The 12,399-nt window shown below is 42.0% G+C and overlaps 1 protein-coding gene across 1 annotated transcript in view; it reads left to right on the top strand.

The window, feature by feature from the left end:
* PPP1R12A (protein phosphatase 1 regulatory subunit 12A) overlaps window positions 1–12,399 on the top strand; it is a 121,554-nt gene that overhangs the window by 41,561 nt on the left and 67,594 nt on the right. The gene's annotated exons all lie outside the window — the stretch shown is intronic.

The following is a 12,399-nucleotide window of genomic DNA, read 5'->3' as shown; positions in this document are numbered from 1 at the left end:
TTTTGAAAAAACATTGAAGAAATAATTGTATTAGTCTAGTAAAATTTAGACTGCTACAGATGTGTTTTATTTGTGGCTTTATTTACTGGTTCAGATGGGGGGGGGGGGGGGGGAATGCCTTCTAAGGGGGTATGCAGCCTGGGATCACGGCTGTCAATCCCAGCTGACAGCCGTGATCCTGGCAAGTTTGCGGTCAGGTCGACCGCATAATGACAGACTGGATTCATTGTCCCACCTGCTGCTCGGTGCAAAGGGGCCGTGGCCGCGAAAATGACCTTGGATTGTCCATCTGTGGCCAGGATTGCGACAATCCATGGGTTTGATCGGCAAAACGGTCCCGACAGCTTCTGAAGTCTGTCCCGTTCTGCCGTGATCCCGCATCAATGCTGTCGTTAGAAAGCATTGAATAGGGAGCCGCCGCTATTTCCCACGTCGGAAATAGCGGCAGCAAATTGCATAACCTAAAAGTGTAATGTCAATTCTTCTGGTCATGTACACACTAGCAGTTGGTTTAAGTTTAAAAAGGCAAACACATACAAGTAAAATGATCAGATGGGGCCACTTTCATAGTATTCTTAACAAATGCTCAGAGGGAGTCACACATAAAGAACTTAATGGCACTGCTTGTTTCACACATGCTATCATTCTGGTCGTTCCATAATGTTTTCGCTCATAATTTACGTACAACTGCTCATTTCATCTTCAAACAGTAGTTTTTAGTCTTTTTTTCAATTAGCAATAGTAGCACCCCATAACTCTGAAAATCTAAAAAAAGACAACATCCTTTTACTGAAACTGTAAGTTTGTATGATGTAAAGCCAGAAACCAAGATTTATCCGGTCACATTATTAAATATTTTTTCCGATTTTTTTTTTTGAGCGTCAACAAACTGTTCTGTGCTTGCTTTTGCAGATCTGGTGATCTTCTCTTTTTTTTTTTAAATATGCACAACCCACACAATTTCACATTATAAGTATTAAGAAGGGTTAGCAAAGTGACTATCACAGTAACATTCTGTATATGTTAATAGGCAGATGCTTGACAGTAATTATTATTTTTCATATAAATATCTATCAAGGTGCCTTATTCATGTATACCAAAATGATGCGGTATTCAACTTATTTGTTTGGTCAGTTATATTGATCTCCTGTTGTGAGATAATTATTGTACATGCCACAGGTGCTACTGAAGGTGTAAGCATTTTATTGATATTGTTTATCTTTCACTTTTGGTTCTGATCAATCTTTTGGTTGTAGGGAGAAACGGCCTCATGGCATACTGTTACTGGGTCTTTATAATCTAACAAACTGCCTACAAAAAACAAATAAAGGGAGTTGCAGTACAGCACCTATGATTCAGTTCCTTGGAAAACAACTAGAGTCATGACTAGAGACAGGATTATATGCATTTGCATATTTGCATATGCATTTGCATATTTTGCCCATTCTCACTGGTTATTGCATATTTTACCTAAAATCTAGTGATTGTGCATATTTTAGGCCCGCCCCCTTTCCACCCGCGAGTCATAGCACTGTTTTGCCCTGCTGCTGCTGGCCAGGTAGTGGTAGAGTGTGCAGGCTGAGGCAATATGTGCGCAGAGTGGGGAACCTTGGATGGACGCTATGTCGGAGACTGCTCTAGGCTGCCAATCCATGTTGATAAAAGTCAGTGAGGGCAGATGCCATTACGAAGCTCCTGAACCTTTGCCTGCCCCTGGCCTGTGACTTTACACCAAGAGACAGACTTCTGCAGCAGAGGAGGAGGGCAGAAGGGTTGTGACATCACACGGCGCGGAGAAAATGCTGTGTCACAGTGAGTTTGTGGCGCAGGGAGGGAGCCTTCCACTGCGCCGCCCTCACACGCTATGCTGACATTTGATCCATCGGCGCTGGAGATGAGGGTCCGTGCAGTTGATGCAAGAAGAGCTTTGGACGCTGCAGTTTGCTGTAGCAGCCAACATACTGACATCTGCAGATGCTGTGGGCCTATTTTTGAGGTTTATTTACATCTAATTGTATGCTGATTTTTAAATAAATAAGTTAAAAATTACTTTTTTTATTATTTAATGTAGCATATTTTAACACTTTTCATGCATATTTTAAGTATTTTTCATGCATATTTGCATGCATATTTCAAGCTTTTTTTGTTGCATATAATCCTGTCTCTAGTCATGACCATTGACTAAACAGATAAGCTTGATATATTAATATTTGTGTACTTGGCATCTAAGATATTTCTCTGAAAAATATACTCAAATCTAAAATATTACTAAGTTTCTTTTTTTTTGCTTATTTCTTTTACAAAGTCCCCACATTTTTTTTCAACTGCTACGGTATTGCTCACAAACCATGTCTAGGGTTAAGACTGGGAAAAGGTTGACATGAATTTTTCTTGTTATTTTTGGTGTCCATGTAGACACGTGAGCACTTAAACTCCCGTTTTTCGGTGGTTAGTCACAAATATTATCACCTGAATGTATCAGTAGTGCTGCGATCCCTCCTGCTCCACCACCCCCCCCTAGGTTTCTATGAGGGATGCGATGCTGCCCGATGTGTCAACATCGAGCAGCATTGCAATGGGTCACTGGACGACTACCATTCTGAGAAATGCGGTAGCCTATGGGCTACAGACCACACTGCCAGAGGGCAGTGCATTTGGTGGGGGGCGGGCATGACAGACAGCACATGTGCAGACCACCCCGGCACCCGGCTGAACGTATCGCATGGACGGGCTCCTTTCGGCATGTGCAGGATGATAAATCCCTGTGATAGGATTGCCTATTACAATGTGATCCTGGTAATCATACTCCTCCCAGATCGCATTGAATTTGTGATCCATAATAAATGGGCTCCTGAACACCTTGGTGTGGGCAATTCTGTCCCACTTTTCCCTGCCACAAATTTGTGTTAAGGACTGCAATATTTTTTTTTTTTAAACTGTTTCGATCCTCGTTTTGTGAGTGCTAAGAAGTCAAGATATGCAGAGTGCTACCAGGAAGTAATGAGTTCCTCCTAAAAATGTATGATGCTTTCTTAATGTTGCTGAAGATCTCTTGATATATTTCCTAATGAGCTCGATCTTGGTAATATTCCTTTTATTTTGTTTCCTTTTGTAGATTACTTTCAAAATGTTATACTCCTTTTAACAAGAAGATCCCACTGAGGTTTTGATATCTCCTTGTAGAACATGGCTATCCCCAGTAGGTTGTAAAGGGGAAAAGTGTAACTAAAGTCTTCTGGCACAGCTGATCTTCTCTATTCAATACTTTCATTGTTGCCATTTGCATATTAATTACCTTTTGAGAGTGGTTGTTTAACACTAATCTGAGGTATTACGGGTATGGATTGTTAGGTCGATACTCCTTAGGTCAACAGGGAGTGAAGGTTGACAGGGACCTTACGTCGACCAGTGGAAGGTCGACACATATTTTTTTAGGCATCTACAGCTAGACGTCTCGTTCTGGACACTGTCTAAGTGTACGGCAGCCCCTCGCTACGGGCACAGTGCCTCGCTATGCTTGGCACACTATTTAATTCTCCCCCATGCCCTAGTACCTTGCTGGCTAACCTTGACACTCCAGCTGTTGATGAAATACACATCCCAGCTTGTCAAGGTTAGCGATCAAGGCCTTAGTGGATGGTAGGGCATAAAATCCCGCCTGTTCTGGAACCACAGTGGGGAAAAAATAAAAAAATCCATGTCTACCGTCAGCCGGTTGACCTAAGGGCCTTGTCGACCTTCTGCCTGTCTACCTAAGGAGTGTGCCTTTCTTGGCGGACCTAATGGTATTACATGCACCCTCGCATATGATACCTCTGCTACTGCCTGCTGGGGAGTTTCCAGGCTACACACGATATATCGGGATGCAGTCAAAATCCCGACATATAGAATGTACAGGTGGAACAGTCAACATGACTTTCGGTCGACAGGTCGACATAGTTTTTTTCACGGTTTTTTGACCTGACATGTGCCGACAGTCGGTATTTCATACCGTACCATCCACTAGGGCAGGGTGGAAGAATAAAATAGTTTGCCGAGCGCAGCGAGGCACAGTGCCCGAAGCATAGCGAGCGGCTGCGGTTTGCTTCCAACAGTGTCGACATTCAGGTCATAAAACAGTGAAAAAAACCATGTCGACCTTGCGACCTGTCGACACAGTCATGTTGACATTTTCGCCTGTACATTCTATGTCAGTATTTTCACCATGTCCGGATTTTAAATGTAGGGGTTTTAAATGTCGGGATTTTGTCCCTGTCGGGATTTTGACCGTCAGGATTTCATACCGAATCCGATATATCATATACTGTTTGTATAGCATATGAATATTTCGTATGTGAAACCCCCAGCAAAAGCTGCCAGATCCAACATCTTACGTCCAGGATGTGCAATCTCCGGATCCGATGTGTACAGCACTGTGCATCAGAATCTGAGGTTAGGCACTTTTCACCTGATTTCTTGGCCCAAATAACCGGAATCGGGTGAAAAGGGCCCATATCGTTTTAAGTGTATGGCCTGTGTTGCGTGAGTATATTTTATTAGCTGTACTTAGTGCTCAATTTTTATAAATGTGCCTGTATGTAAAATCATAGCGGCAAAAAAATGTTTTTATGGCACTGTATGCTGGAGATGATTGCTCTGTATGCGGTCATTGTTTGACTGTTCCAAAGATAAATCTAAGGATATGTAAGCTTTACTCTGACATGAGTGCATTTACATATGTATCTAAGCTTATGCCAGTTTGTATAAACATTGAAGAATTTCTGAAGTGTACACCTTATTTCAATAGATTGGAATCCCTATCCAATTACCAAAATCCCTGAATGTGTTAGTTTTTAATTTTACAATACACATCAATTGGAAATATGAAGTTGCCTCCACAACATTCTTAAATTATCAATAAGCGGTTGGGTTTCAAGCATATAAAGTACTTATTCAAAATAAGAAGTTCTCACATTTTATAACTATTAGAATATATGGTACTTATGTTAGTTGGGCGCCCACTATAGTTAGTACACTCATACTTCCACTATCCATGTCTGCATGGAGTTGATTTTATATAGTGTGGTGAGCCCGAAGCTTGGCGAGCCCCGCGGAAAACTAAGCAAATAGCTTAGTAGGCGCTCAACTAACATATAAGTACCAAATATAGATAAATAGATCTCTCAATAAAGTATTAGTATATGCTATTTTATTTTTGAGTGTTCACTCCAGTTTGGGGTAGAAAGGTTCTTGTAATGACAGGAACTTGTGATCACTCCGTCCGATGCTTGGTATTGGACTTGGGGATGTGGGGCTTGCATACAGCTGCTTGGACAATAAATACAAATGGAATTTTGGAACTCTTCAGGTATGGAATTAGCTGATCTTTGGTGACCTATACGCGCCAGCACCTTAGCAGTCGTTGACCTTTGTGATTTTACATGTTCGTCTTATTTGTGGCTGAGTTGTTGTTGCTCATACACTCCACTTTGTAATATCCCTTTCAGTTGACCAATGGAATATTCAGCAGGGATAAAGTATCATGAACAGCTTTTTTATTGCAAAGGTGGCATCCTATCCCAGTACCACACTTGGAAGTCACTGATCTCTCCAGAACGAGCCATTTTGTATCACCAATGGCGACCACATGTCTAGGTGCTTGATTTTGTACATTAGTGGCAATGGGACTGATCCCCTACATTAAATAATTAACTGGTGTGGCCAAATGCTTTTGTCCATATAGTGCATGTGCATTCTGTTTTGGCCACTATTACCAATAATCATTAACGCTAGTTTCTGTGACGTGCTCAAGTTGATTTCCAGTCTAATTTATTTGACAATTGTAAACTAAACCATTTAAAGAATAAGAGACCTCTTGAATTTACTCTATTTGACGTCTGAATGGTGGTGGGCACGAAGCCCCGCAGCGACAGATCATTGGGTCCCAAAATCCCTAAAGTCGTCAATTCCATCTGACAGACTCCTTGCCTACACAGCCGTGGTTTTTTTTCCATCCAAATTTGTCGAGACAAGGGAATTACAGACAGCGGCATCAAGACTGCCTAAACGGGTGTCCGCCGCTGCTGTGAGTGAGCGGACTACCTACAGACACAGTTAAAGTGAGCTGGTCTCACACTGCGGTCTGTCTACAGAATCAGCAGCCGCTGTCTACGCTACACGCTATTCCCCTCTGCACACAAAAAGCACCGGAGACTGTGCCAGCATTTACATCAAGGAATTTGGATATGGACCCTGGATATTACAAATCTAAAGGTATTATGCAATTCTAAACAACTAACTTGTTCAAATTAATATACCTTATCCACTGTGATCATATTATCTGGATATTTGTTGCTGGGAAATTGAAGCCAGTTTGTGAGTCTCTAAGGAGCCCTATGAAAGGAAGTTATTCTTTATTATCAGTTCAACTGCAGAAATAAAGGGTGGCCACCCCTTCCCACTACCTTCAGTGTCTCTTAGATATTGATATTATAGATTGTTTATTTTATTATGGTGATAGATGTGTATTTTTTATGAATTATACTAATAAATCATTATTGTTTTTTACCAATTAGTTTCACATGTGCGCTCTTTCAAAAGTGGTTCTTGTGTAAAAATATACAATATTTAAATAAACACTTCAGTGAAGAAAGGAGTGTTGATTTTAATAGTGTCACACATGCGCTCTCTAAATATTTCCTGATATTTTATTTACATTTAAAGAATAAATGATAGTAAATCAAAAATATCAAGTAAGTTCCTTAAGAACACAGACAAAACATTACTAAATTAAGATTCGTATGATTCTCACAATGTTTGCTAAATAAAAATGACATAAACAAATTGACTTGTTATAAATGTATAAATAAACACAGCAGTTATCATAGCATACTTCTGTACACTTAATCTGCCACCTGTTGAATGTTAGAATGGGGATTATTCTGGTTCACTCTTTCTGACGAAATCCTTCTTAGATAGACAAAACCATGTGCACTGCAGGGGGGCAGATGTAACCTGTGCAGAGAGAATTAGATTTGGGTGAGTTATTTTGTTTCTGTGCAGTGTAAATACTGGCTGCTTTATTTTTACACTGCAATATAGATCTCACTTTGAAGTAAAACCCCACCCAAATCTAATTCTCTCTGCACAAGTAAAATCTGCCCCACCTGCAGTGCACATGGTTTTGTCCATCTAAGAAGGATTTTGTCAGAAAGAGTGAATTAAAATAACCCCCAAAGTTTGGACAATTTTTCAGTAGAAACTTAAGCACCAAGGACAGTTAATTTCTTTAATTTCGTTATTCTACCTTTATAACACCATCATCATTCTTTTGCGCTTTACATTTTCTTTTTTAGATTTGTTTTTATTTGCACTTCTATATAGAAATCATGATGCTTAATTTTTGGGATACCATTTTTTTTTTATGGGGTTATTGGCAATCAGTGACATGGTCCAGAAGTCAAAATTTTTGGTTTACAAATTTGTACAGATGATTCTTATTGATTACTTAGGTTGATTAACCTATTACTGCTTCTAATTAGTGTGCCAGGATCTACCCATTTAGACTTATTTTATATGGTGTCATTGGCTATCAATGACATGGTCATGGGTGGGCTGAAGCATAATCCACGAAAAGATGTCCCTTTGGAGCTGCAACAATACATGGAATTGGGAGCTTACCCTGGGTCCCATCTCTTATCGCACAATAGTCTTTTTTTTTTTAGCTGGAAAGAATGGGCTATAACTGAACAACCATTAATTACAATCTGATTAAAATCTTGGTAATAGCCTTATTGGTTTTGTGGCTTTTTTCATTGATTATTGGATAGACACACACACACACACACACACACACACACACACACACACACACACACACACACACACACACACACACACACACACACACACACACACACACACACACACACACACACACACACCTTTTCTTCTATTCCTTTTCCCCTCTAGGGAGTAGACTTAGTCCTGTGATGACCAAAATTTGGTACTTGTGTATTTTGGCGGCGCCCATCGCATACCATAACGCATACGATGGTATGCGATATCGTACGATAGTGCACGATGGCATACAATTTTGAAATTGTATGCCATTGTACATGGCATACAATGCCATACGATGCGATGCGATTAAACATTGTATAAGCACCCTAATGGGTGCTTATACAATGTTAAGCACCCAAATGGGTGCTTACAATGTTAAATGCACCCCCACGCCACCCCCCCCACTATAAACGTGAACCCGAAGCGTGGCGAGCGCAGCGGTACGCGTCCTACGACCTTTTCATACCCCCACTATCCACGTCGGCGTGGAGTTGAGAATAGAATAGTGTGGCGAGCGCAGCGAGCCACCGAGCCCGAAGCGTGGCGAGCGCACGCGGATACCTGTGAAGCCCGCGAAAGGACGCGTTTACCTGTGAAGGTATCCGCGTCCCCTCGCGGGGCTCGCTGCGCTCGCCACACTATTCTATTCTCAACTCCACGCCGACGTGGATAGTAGGGGTATGAAAAGGTTGTAGGACGCGTACCGCCGCCCCTCGCGGGCTCGCTGCGCTCGCCACGCTTCGGGTTCACGTTTATAGTGGGGGAGTGGCGTGGGGGTGCATTTAACATTGTAAGCACCCATTTGAGTGCTCAAAAGCACCCTTTAGGGTGCTTATACGATTTTTGGTCGTATAGGGGGTCAAAATCGCATCGTATGCCATCGGGTGCATGGCATGCAATGCGATCTGTACGACGGACATCGGGGGCGCCGCCAAAATACACAAGCACCCAAAATTTATTTGCTTTTCAAACCAAGGATTTTTCCTGATCCTTTAACATCTGTGGACTGGGCGGTATGCCATGATTGCCTTGACACAAGCTTCTCTGGGTAAACCGTGCATGCCAAGTGACAAAAAGCAGGCCTCTGAAGCATATGTGATGATCGCTTAACCACTTGTTTGCACAGTAATTTTGTGCAGTGTTCTAAATATTTTTTTTTCCTTTATCCACTTTGTAGATTTTGCTATACCCATGTAGTGGTTATCTGATTATCGGATTCAATGTCCCGCCTGCCAGTGAGCGAGAAGTTGGCGAGGCCGAGAAGAGGCGAGCTGCAGCCGGCAGCTTGTCACTTTCCGGCCGTTCTCGGCAGAACGAGCCCGACAGCTTGTGATATCGGGCTCGTTTTGCCGAGATACCCTGCTCAATGCTGTGGGGGAAGACAGCATTGACTAGGGCCTGGCAGGCATCTCCCCGAGGGGAGATGCTCGCCGGGGATTTAATATCCCCTTTTGTCTTCTCTTCCTCCTTTTCATATATATTGGTAAGAGCATACACCATTGAGCGGCTGGCATCATGGTAATATGTGTTACTGAGGCAGGTTAGCTCAGTGAGTGGGTTGGTTCAGTCAACTCAACAGAGACTAGCCTTATGCTGGCCACACATCAGACCAACTTTCCTCCAACCAGCCAACTAGTTGGACGGAATAAAAACGAGTAGCCTAAAAGATTGTAATGGTGGTTTCACTAACCCCTAGATCAGTGGTTCCCAAACTGTGTGCTGTGGCACCCTGGGGGGACTTGCAGGGGTGCCCTGGTTTGGTGGTCCATGACCAATTCAAGTTATTTATGTCCAATATAATAGTCAAATTGTGGACTAACAGAAGGGAATCCTGTCCATTACCACATAACTGACCCTAAGAATGAGATCTAAACACAATTTATTTAACTTAATTTTTGTTTCTGAATTTGTTAACGAGAAACCTTTAGCCTAGGGGTGCCGCAAATTTTTTTTATGATGTCTTGGTGCGCTGTGATTCAAATAGTTTGGGAACCTCTGCCCTAGATGTTTTAAAGTAGACGTCAGGTTATTGGGGCTATGAGTGTTAGACATCGGGCCCTTTTATACAGACTGTCTTTAACACTATGGGATATCATATTAGCAGTGTAAATTACTGCTGCTACTAGGTTTGGCTGGGGCTATCCTATTAGCCCTGATGCGGTCTTTCTTTCCCCTGGTAGCTTCTGCTGTTGGGGATTATGCTTTGTGTTCCTCAGGCACCCAAAGCATAATGGTGCAGATGTATTAAGCCTGGCAAAGCGATAAACAGCCAATCAACTCCCATCTGTCATTCTACAAACACAATTTAGTGGCTGGTGCATTATCTCCTTCCACTTTATCTCTTCACCAGGCTTAATACATCGGACCCAATACCGGATAAGCAGCTGCCGAGATCCCCGATCCCAAGTTTATTTTTCGTACAATCACATGTACGTTTTCAGCCGATTAAAGGATGCTTAATGGATACTACAAAAATAACAATACATCATTGATCGCAATACCCATACATTTTGTTTTTGTTAACTGCTACGGTTATAATATGATATTCCCTATTATGTTGTGGAGACAGGGTTCTACTTAATTTTGTGGTTCAATACATTTTGTTTATGCTAAAATACTTGTATATTCCAAAAATGACAATTAGTTATGTAGTTTTTAACATCTATGACCAGATGCATCCTTTCACCCGTCCATTTCCAAAGTGGACTTCACTTTGGTAAATCTTAAAAATGAAATTTATTTTCTTCCCTACAAGGACCTTGACAAAACATCAATGCTACCTAGTCCTCTTTGTAGATAACCCCACTGTATGCTAACACAAACAGATGTGTTATCCTACAGACATTTACTCAATACGCCATGCAGCGCAAGATGCCTGGAATGAGCTGCCAAGTCCTGTGCAACTCTGCTAACATCTGGAGCAAATGCAGCAATGATGTACAAGGTAACATTTGTATTGAAAAGGTAAACCCATCCACTGAGTTGGTAACCTCTATAAAACTAAAAGGAGAAATCGGCAGTGTTTGTCCCCCTCGGGTCTGATGCGCAGTCTCATGAGCCCGAAGGTCAGATCTGCTGTTCGTCTGACCTCAGACTCTGACCCCATCCCAACGGTGGGGGATGGGGTCGCATGCCATACATAGCACATGAAAGGACTGCATCCGATTGTATTCCATGCGATCCTGCCGCCCTGGAAGGTCCTGGGCTATTCAGGGGGTCGGATACATCGCAGTAGATACCACCTTTACACATGCAAGTGAATACAATCTCAAGACAATCACAAATGTAAATACTGTATGCTACGGTTATGGACTTTAGCATCCAGTTGTATACAAAATGGCTAAAGTACATTTTGATCTGCACCTAAATGTGATAATTATATACTCCATAGCTTTTTAAACTCTGTCCTCAGGAGGCCGCTCAGTTCACATTTTCCAGGTTACCCAGCAGGTGCACAGGTGTATTCATCGTTCACTGACACATTTGAAAAGATCCACAGGTGGAAATGATTTAATTCTTGGTGTGGATGGCTAGTATAACATATTGTCCCTATAGTTGTATCCTGTGTACTCAGTGAAGGGAAATACAAAAAAAAAAAATCAATGTTGCTTTGTATATACCTAGATGTGACTCCGTATGAACACAGTTGGTGGTGTACCAAATAAATGAATAGGAGGTTTAGGTATTCCCGAAATGAAGATCAAAAAAGCTAAACATTTTGTCAAAATAGTTTGCGCTAACAATTACCTATATATCTATATATATTTCTAGTATCTCTTGAACAAATATGCAGAGCATAAAGAAATTCATACAATTGCTATCCTTTTTATTTATAAATTGTCAATATAATATTCAGCATTTGTATTGAGGGGGTAATGGTACAAAAAAAAACTTGAAATGTCATGGAAAGCTTATGGGGCCTACACAGGTAGATATTTGTGCAAGTGATTTAGCATAAGCGAAGTGCACCAGAGATTAAGCATAGCGGTTTAGCATGAGAGATTGGTACTTGTGTATTATCACGGCGTCCATCGCATCACAGACCATATGGCATGCGATGGTATGTGATGCGATGTACCGCGATGTTACCCAATGTCATACAATGTTAAAATTGTGTATGGCATACAATGCGATGCGATTTATAAATTGTATAAGCACCCTAATGGGTGCTTACAATGTTAAATGCACCCCCCACGCCACCCCCAGTATGAACGTGAACCCGAAGCGTGGTGGTACGCGTCCTCCGACCTTTTCATACCCCCACTATCTACGTCGTCGTGGAGTTGATTTTATATAGTGTGGCGAGCGCACACGCATTACTTCACAGGTATACGCGTCCCCTCATGGGGCTCGGTGGCTCGCTGCTCTTATATAGAATCAAGTCCACGCCGGCGGGGGTATGAAAAGGTCGGGGTATGCGTACCCTCGCGCGCTCGCTGCGCTCGCCACGCTTCGGGTTCACGTTCATACTGGGGGGTGGCGTGGGAGTGCATTTAACATTGGAAGCACCATTAGGGTGCTTATACAATTAAAATCGTATAGGGGGCTTACATCGCATCGCAGTGCATCGGGTGTATG

This window comes from Crinia signifera, chromosome 4, assembly GCF_055691185.1.
Source record: "Crinia signifera chromosome 4, ASM5569118v1, whole genome shotgun sequence".
NCBI lineage: Eukaryota > Metazoa > Chordata > Amphibia > Anura > Myobatrachidae > Crinia > Crinia signifera.
Note: the sequence above shows the minus strand (reverse complement) of the source record. Positions and strands in the feature narration are given on the sequence as shown.